Source organism: Bombus pyrosoma, linkage group LG11, assembly GCF_014825855.1.
Source record: "Bombus pyrosoma isolate SC7728 linkage group LG11, ASM1482585v1, whole genome shotgun sequence".
NCBI classification, from domain to species: domain Eukaryota; kingdom Metazoa; phylum Arthropoda; class Insecta; order Hymenoptera; family Apidae; genus Bombus; species Bombus pyrosoma.
The window spans coordinates 10,361,526-10,378,326 of NC_057780.1; positions in this window are offsets into that span (position 1 = coordinate 10,361,526).

The window sequence follows — 16,801 nt, forward strand, 5'->3', positions numbered from 1 at the left end:
TCGATCCAACCTTACCACCTCTACGCTAGCTCGTGCTGGTTCGCGAGGCGATTACTCGCGATGGAAAGCGTGGTTGTCCCGGGGCTGGGGCAACGAAGTCGCTTAGAAATGCAACGAAATCGTCGGGCGAACGAGCTGCACGGTGATCGACTCGCCACGGGTGGGCCGAGCGAGCTGCGGCCGAGCCGAGAAAAAGAAAAGCGACCGACGGCCAGCCTCCGAGGAAGAAACGAGAAAAAAGAGCAACAACAACAACGGCAGCGAGCATTACTCGACCGGACGCCCACGGGATTGTTCCAGTATTATGCACCTTGGCAGGTGAGCCTTTGTGCCGAATGGCACGTCATTTCTGTTACGACCAACCGATTCGACGAGTAATTGAATTCTCTTTTTCGACGTGGCTACGAAAAATCGGCTGCCGGGATACGCCACCGATTCCCCGCCGCGGAATTGACCAGTCGAGAGTTTTCGTCCCTTCGCCTCCTCTTGCTCAAAGACTGACGAGAAGATCATTAATTTTATTTTCGCCGAATGAACATGTTGATGGTGCTTGACCGCGCGTCTCGCGTCGTACACTCGTCTGCATATTATTATCGAAGCTTTTCTCTGAGTGAATAGACACTCTGTTTTTCTGGAAGGAATTGACTTTTATTTGGACAACTCGATTATTTGTGATTATATTTGGAAGACTAACGTTAACGGAAGGAGTGATCGAGATGAGTACAGTGAAAGGACGAGGACGGTATTATGAAGTGGCGTAAGAAATAATCATCGTAAACAGTCGTATAAATACTACAGATTACAATAAAAAATAAAGTCCAACGAACAAAAAGCAGGATTAGATATCACAAATATCCGTGCAGATAAATCAACCATTGTCTTCGTGGAATGAAAGCAAGCTTCGTTTAACGTTGAGTCCAAATAAATTCACACACAAAGCATATTCAGCATATTGTGATAAGGACAGTATTATACAAGTAGTTGCAAAAGTATTTACCTCAAAAAATCATAGGAATATGAAAAATTGTATCAAACAATTAGATCCAAGTTATCAATTAGTATATTTCAAACTATTTCTAACGAAAACTTCATCAAACAGGACGAAGCACGAACGAACTTTCCCAGTCGTCTATACAGGAACGCGTGACGAGGATTGCACGGGAAAAAAATGAATGGACTCTATCGCGTTTCACAGGTGAAACGAAACAATAGAAGCTGATGGTGTTTGATGGATACGACCCCGCGTGACCCGACTAATAAGCCGTGCGAATATAAAGAACGGTGATCGAGGACTACCACTGGGTCGGCGTGGCCGTTGTGCAAGCGAGAATAACGAGAAGACAATTGACACAGAGTCCCGATCATCATTTTTCCTCGTGGGTGATTGACAAAATAATTACGTTGTCTGCACGGACAATTAATGAACATTAGAACGTGAACGCATCCTTCGTGACGGTGTGTGCTTCTCCTTTCTTGTCAAACACGATTGATATATGCTCGCACACGAGAAATGTCAGCGTTCGCGTGTATATGCACGACGAAGAGAATAATCGAAAGAAGCCTCGACAGGCCTGAAGACAGTTACACAGGTATGGTAACCAGTTTTCGCGGCAGAGATTCTTCGTGGACCATCAGTAAGGTGTAACAAATGAGCGTATCTCTGTGCTACGATTTTGTTTCCGATTATTACTTGAGACGAGTATCTTTATTCAGGCATTCGAGTATTGGTACATAAAAGCCTGGGTTGATCGTTGGTAGAGTTCAGATTGAAATCAAGACTCGAATGTTCCATTAGTCAAGATGCAATCGAAAGTTTGATAGGCATTAGAGGTCGTCCAACGAGTTCATGTTGCCTGTTTTCTTGTTACTTAGAAGATCACGGTTTTGGTACCATTGCTATTTCTCTAAACTTGCTCATCTAGATAGACAAGATCATACATGTTACGCTACTTCATTTCTGAATTATATTTTATTATATCTAACTGATATAAGCAGAATTAATTTGTCTTCATCAGTTTTGTAATTCTATGGGCGTAGAAGATTCTGATGACTCGGCTAAGAAGTTAAATACCAATGAACTTCTATTATCAGAACGTAAAAACACAAGTCTCACGTCGAAAGCAATCAAGTGATACAGTATGTACCAACCATCTGATCCATCGTCGGACGAACAGACCTCAATACCATCGTTGCTACCTTATATTACACGGATAGTAAAGATAAATTTCCCTTCAATTTCTATCTGACTGTATAGATGCGAGCTCGCGACCGATTTGATCCGAGCAGATGCACTGATTTCCGACACGATGGGGAGCAAAACAAAATTTTAGAAAATTCCCGATCTCAAACGTCGGCTATCGGCTCGCGATTCTATCGGTTCATTCCGACGTGATGTCGCATCCTGCGGCTGCATTTTGCAATATTATCTCCAAGTGCGAGAGCGCATCGATCCGTTCCCTCATTCTCTCCCTTTCTCTCGCCTCCTCCCTTTGCCCTTCTGTTCTCTCTCTTTCTCTCTCTCTCTCTCTCTCTCTCTCTCTTCGTCTCTCTCGTACTGCTTGGCCGTGTAGCGTTGCCTCGTAGAATCGTGGCTTCGTACCTTAACCATTCAATCTTTGAATCACAATAACAGCACCGTGATGTATAGCAGCGCGACTCGGCATTAACATAGGATCCAAATATGTAATCCCAGACATCGCTGGCGGCCATCTGATATGTTCATTATATATTATACCGCGAGAGAGCGTGTACCTCATGCACCGCCGCCGCGGAACAAGTAGGTGCACCCCTCCTTCTTGTATGCACCACGGTGCAACGCGTCTAGTTAGATGCATTTCAGGTGCGCACACGTGCACACGAATGCCGGCTCGAGCCGCGCTCTACTCGTCGTACTTTCAGCGCGCAATAATAAAGGGAAAAGCTGTGCACGAGCACACGGGCGCGGGTGAAAGGGAAAGGGATTAATTATTGCCGCGTCCCCGGTGAAATTTGCAAATTAAATAGCACCAGAGACCAGTATTTTCTTTATGGGTCGATCTTTAAAAATGTCGCGGCTACACGGTGCTTTGATTACGGCCGATTGATCTCAAGCTTTTCGGTGGAAATTTTTGACATGTCGAGGAAGGAAGAATGATTGTGCATGGTAAAAATTTCAAATTTTTATTTCCCAATGCAATGATACCGTAGAAAGGGTTTGATGGAGAATAGTAGATAGTTATGCGTATCGAGAGACATATAAAAATTGATAAAGGAATTAATTATTGCCATGTTCTCGCTATCCGAGTCGACCGCGTCTTTCTAATCGCAAGAAAAATGAAACATCTCGCAAGGGATGAATTCTTCAGCTTGCCGAGTAGAAATTCAGTAAAAATACAAAGAACACAACCGCAAACTGTTTAGCGACACGACATCAAACCATAAACAATTTCAATATCAGAAACAGCGTGCAGGATCTAACGAGAAAATACAAGTCCCGGTCATAAAGGATCACAGAACTCTTTGTATGGAAATCAGACATGATTTTTGGCAGAATTTATTTTAACATTACGCGTCAGCCATTTTCCGTGCGGTCTTCCTTACAGGGGGAGAAGAGAAAAATAAAAATGACAGAAGGATGGAATTGTGGTGCATCGAAGGGACTTTCATCGAGCGGCAGATCATCGAGTGTGGGCGCGAAATCGATCGCCCCACGTCCCCTTTTATTATTAAATCTGTTTCATCGTCGAAATAGTAGGCGCGAGAGTTGCACTTTAGACATCTCTCGAGATCGTAGGATAAGGGGCTCGCGTTGGGACCGCGCCACTAGATTTCCATCGACCGATCGGCGAACGGCTCGCGAAAAAATCAACAGCCTCTGGAATGCTTTTAAAATGCTAAAATGACCGGTGGTGAGCGATTCACCGCCAAGGACACACCTTCGTTTTAGCCGAGGAAGCGCCTCACTGGACGAGGAAATCAAAAAACGTTTGCGTATATACCTTCGCGTCATTTAACTATCTCGCGTTGGAAGACGTAGCAATGTCCCGATGTTGATTTAAATGTGCTTTAAAATCTTTGCCAACCTCTTCCTTGACCTTTTTGAGCAAAAGTAAACAAGAAAGGATGGATAAAAGATACGAAGATAAATGTCGCAAATTCGGAATTTGTACAATCCTTTTAGCAACTACATTTACATATATTTGTGTCATTATCCAGATCCTGTGTAATTCTTTTAATATCTATTCTTATAAATATGAAATAGAACTGCTTAAGTAGATAATTTAAACAGAACAAACGCTTGGAAATCTAGTTCCTTAAAGCAAGTGGGGAAGATCGGTATAAAGGCACAATGTTGAATATTATTGTAAATTATAAACGTTTCAAACTACCTAGCCGCCTCCGCCTTCTCGACAAATCACGAAACTGTGAACCTAGCATGCAGCAACAAGAGAATACCTACTATTTCAAACGAGTTTTACGTCGTATCTATTGCTCAACTCGGAAACACCATTCGTTCCTTGATCTAGCTCTCGAAGAGGGGCCTCTCGAAGCCCTTATTTCACACAGGTGGCATATACATATTTGTATTCGGTAAAAGCTCCTTCCGTGCACCTTTCTCTCTCTTCCTCTCTTCAGGAGATAGAGCCTGTTCTGTCGGGAAGCATCATACGCCCACCTCGTGTTAGATAGGATCTTTTCAGCGGCGAACAGCAGCAGCAGCAGCGGTACAGGGGCGAGCCACCCGGTGCGAAGCTCCACGGCCATCATCCATTTCGCCGGAATAAAAGTTTCACGGCGCGCGAGACCGTTTTGTTGAACCGTCTCCGAGGTGTCGGCAGACAATATGACATGCTGCCACTTCCCCTACACCATGTGATTACGTAATACCGCAAACGACGTGGAATTATGGAAGAAATATTAATTCGTAGCGATTTAAGATTTTATTAAATTTGTAGCGTGGTTAGATCAATTGCTGGCGTGTCATGTACATCATGACATATGGTAGGATATGTCAGTTGATATAATCGGAGAAGTGGGGAGAGTTAGAATTGTTACAGGAGTAGCAAGCTGTCCATCTATCCACGTTCGAGTAATACTTACTAGTAGAGTAATATCAAATATGGAAACATTAAATATAAATTCAACGGGGATTATGTTCTATTTAGTAGAAATACTACCTGTATTAATCAATGCGACTTTGTTTGATTCTACGGCATATAAAAAAAAATAGAAATTAATTTCTATCTTTAGATATTAACAAGTAGAGAGGTGGTAAGATTATATATCAACTGTAACTTTAAATAACTGATTGAGTGACAAGCCATTGTGCGCTAAAAGAATCTAAGAATAAAATTCCATTTACAGTAACCATAGAAAGATATTTAATTTTTGCAAAAACATAAAAACTAGCCACAGAATCAAAGAGATCGAGTTGCCCCTAAGAGAAGAAAGCAAAAAAGACACGGAAATACATTGTGGTGACTTTATCGCAAGATCGACGATCATCCGGGTTGTCCAGGCTACGATCCTCTGTCTCTGACAATGGGTACCAATCAGTGGAAAGCATGAAGTCAAGTCGCCTCTAATTGTGCAACCTGGACAATAGCGAAAATGATATGGGCGTGAGCTTCACTTAAACCGTGGTCGGGCCTTGGTGGCGTCTAATGGGTTTTGTATTTCGTCGATTAACGTTTGCGAATGACATTCATAGCCCTCTGTCCCTGGTCACCCCGAGATGTCCTCGTGCTCTGCAACCGAGGAATATTCATGGCTAGAAGCCCTATCGTTGGGGTCCGAAGTTGCGGTGCTCCATGTTATATCCACCGAAACAAAGTGATGCGTTCTCCCTGAGAAAACGAGAGAGACAGGCTAAAGGGTAAAGACGATAAGCTCGAGAGGGATGGAGATTACGATAGAGAAGCCAGGACGCTCCTACCAGAGATACCACCGAGAAACTGGTTTCATCCCTCTTTTCCCTTCTGGTTCTTCTTTGCTTTTTTTTCTCTTTTCCCTCTTTCCTTTGGCGTTCCTTTTTCCTGCGTTCTAGCGAAGCCAATGGGTTACCTCTGGAAACTCGAAAGGCCAAAAACGAGGGGGTCTGCGGCGGAACCGAAATTCACAATGAGAATTGAGTTTCATAACCGGGCCACGCGGGCACAATGAGACGAAATTGCGTTACAACGAGGGTCCGGATTTATTATATTGCCGGTCCACGTGGTGGTGGGTTTCGCACCGGCGGAACATGTGTTTCCTTGGTTGTCGCGGCTCAGGGAATAATTACCCTTCGCCGCGGTGCTGCACGCAGCGCCTTACATCGAAAGGGAAGTGGAAGGAAAAGGTTGACGGCAACGGGGAAGGGTATCGATAATGGCCCCATAATTTCGGGACGCCGACGTCTATCGCGTCACGCCCCATACACGGGGAAAAGGACCGCTGGAGAACCGTTTTGATTTCGTGGACGTTGCTTGATACGTCCTTGTTACGTAACATTTCTTCGGTCGTTACTCTTTTACGATCGAGTAGAAAATTGAAAATCTGTGTTTTTAACGCGACAAATAACAAAAATAGATGGAGCAAATCACTTTGATCAAAAGCTAAATAATGTAAGAATCCTTTTAATCACTTAACGTGTACAACGTGCACAAACGTGGCATAAGATGAACCTCTTGAAACTACACTGATCAACTTCACCTTTTATTAATTTTTTAATTTTATTATACCAGTACGTGAAAAATAAAGTACAGATATAGCTACTTATGCGCGGAATAATAAATTACACTTTTCAACACGACTTATGATCGAAATGAAACGTAATGGGATATGTCAAAACGTTACTAATTAACACGACTGGATCAGTTTCAAGAAAATTACTGTCATTAGGAGGTAACTGACGTCGATTGTACTGAACTTTTAGAAAGAATCAGGTAGTTGAGCAGGGTGACAAATTATAGCGTGCGAATCTGTCGCACGGCCGAACAACAGACCCGCCAAGGCCAGACCCACCTACTTCCCAAGCGGAACTATCGTCCATTCATGGCACAATAGTCATCCATTCACAGATACTGTCGCGATCAATGGTGTACCGTTACGAGTAACACTTCCTCGTGGTCTCTGATTGCGTGGGAAAACAAACTCACTTCGACTAATTGCCAATCCATTCGCTCTTTCGAAGATTTTTACCAATGACTTCCCTCCTTGTCGTTCACGCTTAATCAACTGTTTTGGAAAAAGTCAAATACACTACCCAAGGGAATCGTATTTTTAATTAAAACTTCAAATCATAAACATAGCCCCGATGTTTCTTTCATTCGCTTCGTCCTATCAATGAATTTCCTCTGACAAGATTAAAATATTCATCGTATTATCATTTCTCTGTCGACCAGAATTTATAGAATCATAAGAATGGAAGTCAGAATTCTCCCATTTTTCAAGACATGTTTGTCCACAATTTCAACAGAAATCGAACCAACAGCTATCTTATCACTTTTCAATCTTCATCAGAGTATGTGTGTACCTAAAGCTGCAAATCATAAATTATATATTTTTAAGCAATCATAGACGTAACTTCGATATCTTACTTTTCCATTTTTATATCGCTGCACCAATGAGTTTTCCCTGTAAAATCTTAAATACTAACTACAAAAACTATCCCTCAATTCAAGAACTATTCCAAATCAGGCTGCCATTCTCAACACACGCTTCTCCATAATACCAACTCAAATTGAACCGGTAGTCATCCCATTACCTTTTAACTTCACCATCGACGAAATAATCCGTAAAATCGGTCAATTAAACGTCGCGTACGAGGAGGCTCCTTCTACCTAAGGTCTAAGGAATCAAACAAATTCTCTAAAGAAGAGACAGACGGTACATCGGGTTCTTTGACGTCGCCACGACGCAGCGGCGCGTGCAAGGTTCACCTCTTCTCGAATCAAACGATCGTGTTAGTGGTAGGAGGCAACTACGACGAAGCGAACAGAGACACTCGAAACGTCGTAGAATGGGTGAGCAGAAGCGGAACGAAGGGAAGATTGGACTAATTCGGGGAGACAGTGATCGTGGTGACCTTGTGAAAGGTGATACGCGTTCGTGAAACGATCGACGATGAACCGCAAGGACGTCGACGCGAGAGCATTCGTGTGTTACGCATCTGCGGATGATCCGTCGAACCGATGGATGGGGATCATCGAGGGTTTTTTAGGGTCACGGACGGGGAAACGAAAGCCAGCAGGAGCAATGAATGACATAATTGAATTTCACGCAGCGCTGATTCCCTGGCCCAGGGCCACGACAATTCCGAGCGACGACCGCGATCTCCCAGGAATCCTTTCCTGCCTCTGCTTGGGGATTTCCGGGAGATTTCACTTGAAGGACCTAGCGCCGGCTTTGCGACAACTGGAAACGAGATTCACAACGTTTTCGAGGACGCTCAAATTCTCTGATTTTGGTAATTAAACTTCTGATGGACGTTCTGTTCGTTTAATTTTCTAATGAATTTTTTATGAGATAAATATCAGATAGTTTTATTAATAATTTTATTATGAGGACATCGGAGAATGTCTAAATTTCTTTGTTTTAATCATTGATGTAGATATAATAAATCCGCAATAGAATTGCTCAGACGATATCTACATTTAACGTCTCACTACGTTGAGTAGAAGACGAAGCTTAAGGTTCGTCGATTTTTATTTTTCTCCATTGCATTGTTATCGATATTTATTTTAGCTATTAAATATTACTCCAGTTCATAGACAGGCGTCATTCGCATCCCCATGGCAAAACCGTGAGCTCCATCCAGCCGGGCTACACTATACTTACACGATCTGTGTAAGGAACAAACGCGACGGATGAATAGTGTTTCGTATGTTCCGTCATTGACTGTAATAGCGGGGTGGAACCCCCAATAGACGCCGCTCGTATTCACCGGATTGAACGCGCACCGTGAGCATTTAGCGCTTTCCCATTGTCCGTTTGTCCGGATGTCAGCATCACTCTCTGATTGGCGGAGAGTGATGCTGACATCCAATCGCCATTGAAAATCGTTAACTGTTGACTGTGGGGTCAACCTGCCCGGCATTCAAGCGTTTCTCTCTCGTCGTTTCCCCTAAATAAAACGGTCCCGGGCAGTCACAACATTTCTGAACAAATTGATCGAACCATGTTTCCTTTCTCGACCTCAGAATTCGAATCGCACTTGGAATTAGTTTCAGAGTACTTTCGAAGGGATGAAAGATTGAAGATGAGTTCCTCCAACAAATTCTTTTACTTCAAATTATCACGTCTATTCTTTATTGTTCGAAAAATTGTTGGAAAAGTGACTAGTGGAAAAGATTAAATCCGATTTGTGGACATAATATATTCGAGCTATCTCCTATGACATGCTCTTAAAAATAAAGCACACGTATTTTTACTATTAACCAAAATAGTCACTCCTATGATTCGATTATCTATTTATCGTTCAACGATTCGGGTCAATAAAAAATTTGTTCGGAGCAAGTCTATAATTTTAAAATACCACACCAATTCGATTTCTTCAATCTGAACGAAATCTCGTTAAACGAAACATCGTATCTATACGAATGTTGCAGTTCGAGAGATCGTTCACGCGAACTTTTACCCGGCTGTCTCAAAGTGCAACTTAATGCAATCGAGTCCAATCAAATCTGAAGTGGAGATAGTAGTTGTAATTGTTGTCGTGATAGTGCTACTGCTGGCGCAGAGGCCGAGATAGGTTCTGCTGTAAATGTCGCTGCTGGGACACTGCTGCCTTTCTTCTCGTTTTTGTATCGTGGAAGAAAAATCGGACTACGGTCGCCGGGATTTGAGAACCCGGGTTCCCGAACGTTCGTAACCTAAGGCGCTAACCACTGCGCTGCCGTCGTCCGACTATGATTACTGTCGAGTGCCGCCACAAGTCTTAAGGACAATTCGGAAAATGCCAAAGTTAGGCGAGTATACTTGACAGAAGAAATGTTTACTTAATCATGTTCTACTGAAGCATATTAAGCGTGTTACGTAATTACCGGCGCAATTGGTGGAGCGTAAGTACAGGCACGTGCCGTATGTCTTTTCGTTTGCGTATACGGAACACTGAGTTTGAATTGTTACGGGCCTATCCACGAGGATCCGACGCGGTATATAGATCGATTCAATGACAATTAATTGCGATTCGAGGAATTTCCATTCGGTACATAGCGCGACTGGTATCGTATCGATTCGTTCCGATCGACTTTCAATTGCCAGAGTTGCTGCATAAAGAGCTTGGCCTTTACTATGACGGGTCCTAGAAGACCCAGCGGATCAAGCAATTGCGCGATTCGTGGTAAGATGGCGCGATTCCATACAGTCCGAGAGTGGCTTTTGTTTCGTCTAACGTGATAGTTATGTGTGCGTCTGTACTCGGGCTGATAATCGGCGATACTACGCGTGAATCATTCGATGACCACTGTCGCAATTCAAAACTGTCTCTCCGAACGAACTCGGAAAGTATGTGGTGGATTGGATGAAGATCGATAATATGAAATAACAAGAGCGAGAGATTGCTGTTGCAACCCGTCAAATATATTTGGAATAAATTAAATAAATATAAGTATAAACACTGTCGAAAAACGCTCGTTCAATGTACTCGCAACGATAGTGTGTGATCGCTCGCAGATAACTATAACCCGGATAATAGCTCGGACAATGTCGTAGATATTGATCGCTAATTCGTAGACACTCGGTATTATACTGTAGATACCGTTTCACTCGCGATCGCGTCCGTTTATTTATACTGGTCGGGGGGAAATCGGAAAATTTGAATTCGTCTTCATTCGACGGTTGCATGTAGCGGCAACATTGTTTTGCCCGGAGTTTATTTGTCATTACGTTTCATGTGTCAAGGCTATGCCAATGTCCCGAAAATAACAACATGAGTCGCTCTCGATTCGTGTCGTCCTTTGACTCCTGCGCCGCTACAAGTACATCTAACAATAAATATTACCGAACTCCACCATTAGCGATTATTGTTTGGACGTACTCTCAACCAACTTCTCGGCGTATGAGACAGGAAGAGACCTCTATATTTCTCGAATAAGATAAACTAGATTTTTCAGTTTTAGAATACGTATTCCTCGGAATTTTTATTTTATTACTCAGCTGGATTTCCATCAAGGGATTAAGATGCCCAATCCAACACATTGTTTTCCACTTGTTTGCCACTCTGTACAAAGGTAGTTTAGCTGGTTCACATCGTATTCTTAACACAACATGTTAACTGCTGTGTCGCCCATATTCGGATAAGTACTTACGAGGTAAGTTAATAAGTATTTGGAAAGATATTTCACAAGTTATAATAAGACTATTAAAACGTTATAAAAGAAATATATTTCACTCAACTGTCGCAAAGTACAACTTAACTGCAATCGAGTCGCGTTAAGAACTTAAGAACAGTTTGGAAGAAACCAGGAACACGCGCCTATAATTTCTTTTTTAATTATTTATTTAAATTTTACAATTTGTCCAGTAGGACATTTGGTAAAATATTATAGCTTAAAATATAGCATGTGGATGGTTACCTCCAGCGGGGTACCATCTTCTTTGTTTGTTAGGTTATATCCTTTGTGAGATCTTCTGGGTGTTTGCGCGTATACTTGGCAGAAGAAATGCTACTTTGCTCGACAAAGTTCTGCTGCCGGCTGCTAATAGGAACGACGCTCGTAGTTAAGAAACCTTGCCGAGGATAGACACTCAAATTACCTGATTTCCCATTTTCTCGAAATGGAGGGTGTAGATAAAAGAAACAATTGGTGAGTGCATATTCCAAGGAAGGAGATGGTCCAATTCCTAAATACCAGACACGTTAGGATAGCAACAGGTCATAAAGTGACTGCACAGTATAACTTTCACAACTGAAGCAGAGTCTAAGAAATAGAAATCCTTGCAGCAGAGTTTAAGCAACGTACATACTAATAACTAAGAAACGCATGATTGAATTTTCCTGAATTAAAAAAAAATTATCCTTTGTTAAACTACTTCTAAAGAAAGATTAACATTACCTTTACGTTGCAACCATAAAAATGATCAATTTAGACTGGATTAATGTACTCTATCTAAATTATCGTGTCAATTACCAACTTTTATACATCCATCACAAAATACATCCATCTAAAATTATTAACATTTCTCTCCAATCCCTCGATCCGCCGGGTAAGGAACCCATAACCGAAAGTAAATATATTAACCGGATTGTATTTCAAAGGACTCGAGCTAATCAAAGAGCTATTAATCGATACTCCTTACAAAAGCCTATCGATACAGTACCGAGAGAAACGAAGGAAGATAGATAAGCGTTCTCCTAACGTTGTAGCTGGTAACAAGGGCGAATTACGCGCGCAATCAGTTCACCTGAAAGAGGAAAGGATTGGCATGGTGCACCCTGCTGAAAGGTTCGACCGCTTCTGAAAACGTTCTGTTTCCATCGTTCGCCCATACGTGTCAGACACGTCGTTTTACCCCTAGAACGGATCAGGGGTGCGTATCCACTCCTCTTCTTTTTTAATCTAGCCATTGTGATGGTAATGCACAGTGTTAGTTTCACGGATGGCGGCGGGGAGGGGTAGGGGTAGGAGGGGAGACATTGTATCGTGCGCGAGGAAGGGCACGCAGAACGTGTACGCGCGTACGTGTGCGCTTCTATGGAGCCGCAAGGACTGCTCTAATTTCAAGGGGGGTTTGTTTTACGAGCACTTCAATCCCACGGAAAGCAATACGGCCTGAGTAGGACCTGACGTCGTTGTAAACAATTCGTTCACGGCTCCCCCTCCGCGATGCTGCGAGAGTAAGAGAGATAGAACGAATAGGAGAGAAAGAAAGCTGGTAATATGAAATAGGGAAAATTTCTTTTGACTTTTTTACGCGACCGTTACACGCACAATGGCGGCCTGGCTCTTTCGATACTGGGCGGCGCTCAACAGTTAGACGTTCCATCAATCTTGAAATTGCGCCGTTTCGAATTCCGGAAGAGAGTGATTAATGGGACTCGCGACCGCTCGACAATTCCACCGGATCACAGACTCGCTGGACGGAAGATCGGCATGGCGCGAACCTTCGCGTGCAACACGACGCGACTGGAAATTTACGAGCCGAAAGCTGCACGCAAATTTACATCTTTCAAGCGGAGGACGAACTTACAGGTAAATGATACTTTGAAAGATAATTTAACGCTTACTTCCCTGTGCGAATCGTATAATGCATATTCATGCGGAGATAAAGCTTTTGAAAAGTTCCTAATAACTTGTACACTTCATCCGAATTTCCTTATATGGTTTAGTAATTAGAACAGTATAGAGTATACAGGTACTATCTAAAATACTTAAGCAGCGAACGTGTCGAGGAAGTATAGTTTCCCTTGTAAAAATCGAACACAAAGGAGTTCTATTTACGATTCGCGGTAGTGTCGACGAAAGGAAATGGTAAAAAGGAGCAGCATGCACGTTGATGCGTCTGAAAACGACGACACCGAGCATGTACCTGCCAGGTCGACGCGTTCAACAAAAGGTGCGGAATATCATCAGTTTCAACGACACCCGAGACAAAACTCGAGCGCCGACGAGGAACGAAAGAGAAGGGGGTGGGCGAGGGTCAAAAATCTGCCGTTAAAAAGCACACCCACCGCTATACGAGTCGCCTTGACAATGACTGCGTGGAAAAGTGTCCATAACCAACCGGGGGCATGGGCGGCGACAATGGACATTCGAAGAAACGTATGTTTGGTCCGTATAATGGTGGACAAAGGAACGATCTAAGTGCCTACATGTTGCACACCAGCGTGCTACAAATACCCGGATGTGTGCCCTATGGATCTTAACGTGAGTCGTATCACCGCCTGTCTCGGGAAACGTCCTCCAACGATGAAAGAAAACGCTTCGCCGCCAGATGACCGAAGAACCTATCGCTTTTATCCGTTAAGTCGTTCTATTCGTTCGCTACTGTTCGCTATAAAAGAGCCAGGATTACGCAATTCATGTCATGGATAATAATCTGCGAGTTACACGCGTTTTTGAAGAATAAAAAAGACTCTAAGGGCATTTGAATGGATTTTTCATCTTCGAGTTATTATCTATAATATCTATAATAAATAACTTAAGTATATAAAGATAAATATAAAGGTATTTTCGGATAAGCATAAAATTTGCGAAGTACCTATGTACTAACGCATATAGCGCATACCTGTAACAAAAATTTTAAATCATAAATTTTTAATAAAATAAATGAAGGAGAAAACAAACAATGTAATTCATTACCTCTCAATATAATATAACTCCATTATACTATTATTTACAAGAATCACTTTATCTGTGATTAAGGTTTCCTACATAATAGTTAAATCGTTCTATGCAGTTACCTACAAAAATACCTACAGTTTAACTGAGTCGGAAAAGGAAAAATAAAGTTTTCCTGTAATTTCTCAATGGTCCGTCATTAACACGAAATACATTCTCTTGACACAAAGAACACAGCAAAAGAGAAAGGAGAACTATTAGTGTACAACTGTGGCAGAGGACCGAAAAAGCGATAAGATGCTTTGTAAATTTATGGCATTGACGACCACGGAAAATGTGAAACAGAAAATTGGGCATTTAACGCCTTTCCCGTATTCGTTATTGTCGCACGGCTATTTCGTTTTAATTGCTTGCGTTGTAAAACGAAATTGTCAGTCTGGACGATTTTCAAGTAGTAAACAATGTTTTAACAGTTGTAAACACCCAGATCTGGTTATAATTCTCCTGTACCTAAGCATCTTTTCTCCGGCACGTTCCGTTCCCTGCAAATCCGCTTTTCATACCTGAAACGCAAGTATTTTCATTCGTTGACTTCTTGACTTCTCGCTGGCTTCTTGCTTTAGGATGAAACTGTTATTAATTGTTAAAGTTTTGTCTCGTGAAATGTTCTTGTCAGTAATTAGTTACCTTGTTCGAAGGTAATTCTCTGCAGGGTAGGTCTTTTAAATAAGGTAATTTAAGATTTGTCTGAAATTTCTAATCCAATACGGACGATATAGAAGGTTATAGAAAGTTGAAAATATTCCAAAAATAGAATATAATATAACCCTTTCGCTACTACGGGCGACTACGAGTATTGTACATTCTTCAGCCTTTTATTAACAATAAAATGGTGTAACAAGCAGTGTATATGTTGTCCTCTTTCCACAACGAAGAATATGTTGACACGAAACAACATTATTGTACGCAAAAAATGATTAAAAATCCGAAGTGTGTTGTCGATTATAATCGTTTGATGGGAACAGTGCAGCGAATCGCGATACCAGATTTTCGATGTTGGCCTATGTGTAACACCATGTTTCAAAAAATACCACACGCAATACCATTATTAAAAGCTATTAGTATCATATAATTATATTATATTATATCATATTATTATATTTTATAATGTTATCTATTTCCAAATTGTAATTAAAAGTGAGTGTATTAAGAAGTTATAAATACTCTGTTTTGAGGAAAGTTTTTTTTTTCTTCGAAAAACACCGTCAGAGGAGCTCGGTTTGCATTGAAGCGTAAACGCGGCCGCTGACGATCTTCCTCGCTCACCGTGCACTCGGTCAACGAGCGTGCCATGGCGAAGAAGCTGGCCGTCGTGAAAAGATTAATGTATATAAGATGTAATACATAAAGAACAGGACGAGTTTAGGTACATATTTTACAACCTAATATTACGAAGAGTGATCAGATTAGTAGAGAATACGTTGACACTAGAACTACCTATATTTAACACGAAGCTACTTCTACCAAAACTAGTCAAAATGGCTGGTCTTTAAAAAATACGTAATAATAGAATACTTTTATATTTATTGATCTATTACTTTCTTACAGAAGGAATTCCACGTTATGTAGTACATTTTTGGTATTATTAATCCATCTGGGATCATGATCCCTAAACGGGGGTTGACACATTTATAAAATTGTAGGACCAGTCATTTTGACTGCTGTGGTATTTCTAGTGTTAGTATCTAGCGATCTAGCGATCGATCCGGAATTTTCCTGATAACTGATATCATCATATTGAATGATACGCAGTAAACATTTAAAAAACGTGCGGGAAGTTGTACAAAACGACGGAACTGGTTAATTGGGGTTTGATAAACAGATTGCAGGAGTCTTTTACACTTTGACAAGTACCAGTTATTTTGACTGCTATTGGTATAAGTAACCTTGATACAAAATTATTTTGAATACATAAAAAACAAAATAAAATTCATGATATTATTCTTTTAGTTATCGTTGAAAAAAAGTCATTACATCATTGCGGAAAAAATGCATAACATGAAGTAGGAATTTTAAAATAAAATTGTAAAACCAGTCGATTTGACTGCTGTGGTAGTTCTAGTGTTAAATAAACACCTAAATTTTACCGAATGGACTGAGAACAAAGTTTTGGAGGAAGATTTGCTGATTAAATACGAATGGCTCGTTAATGCGTATAAATTCTGACTGAAAAGAAAGATTGGATAGGTAGTGAGAAAGAACGAGAAGAAGAAAGGATACAGGGGTGTGGGTGGCGAGGTAAAAAGACAGACCTTCCAACCCGGTCACCGTTGATTCGCGCTAATTACAGCGTTTTATACCACTCGAGCTTAAAGAGGGTATTAGTTGAGGCGTTGTAGAAATTCCGCGTGTTTTCGCTACGGTCCGTTGTTCGGGTGTAACAGACGAAGGACCCAAGCTTCGACCGTTTCTCTCGCGTAAGACCGGTAGGCAATTGCGGCACGCAACAAAACAACCCTCGCGTTCACGGTGTTTATATTCCTTTGACGGCGCTCAGAACC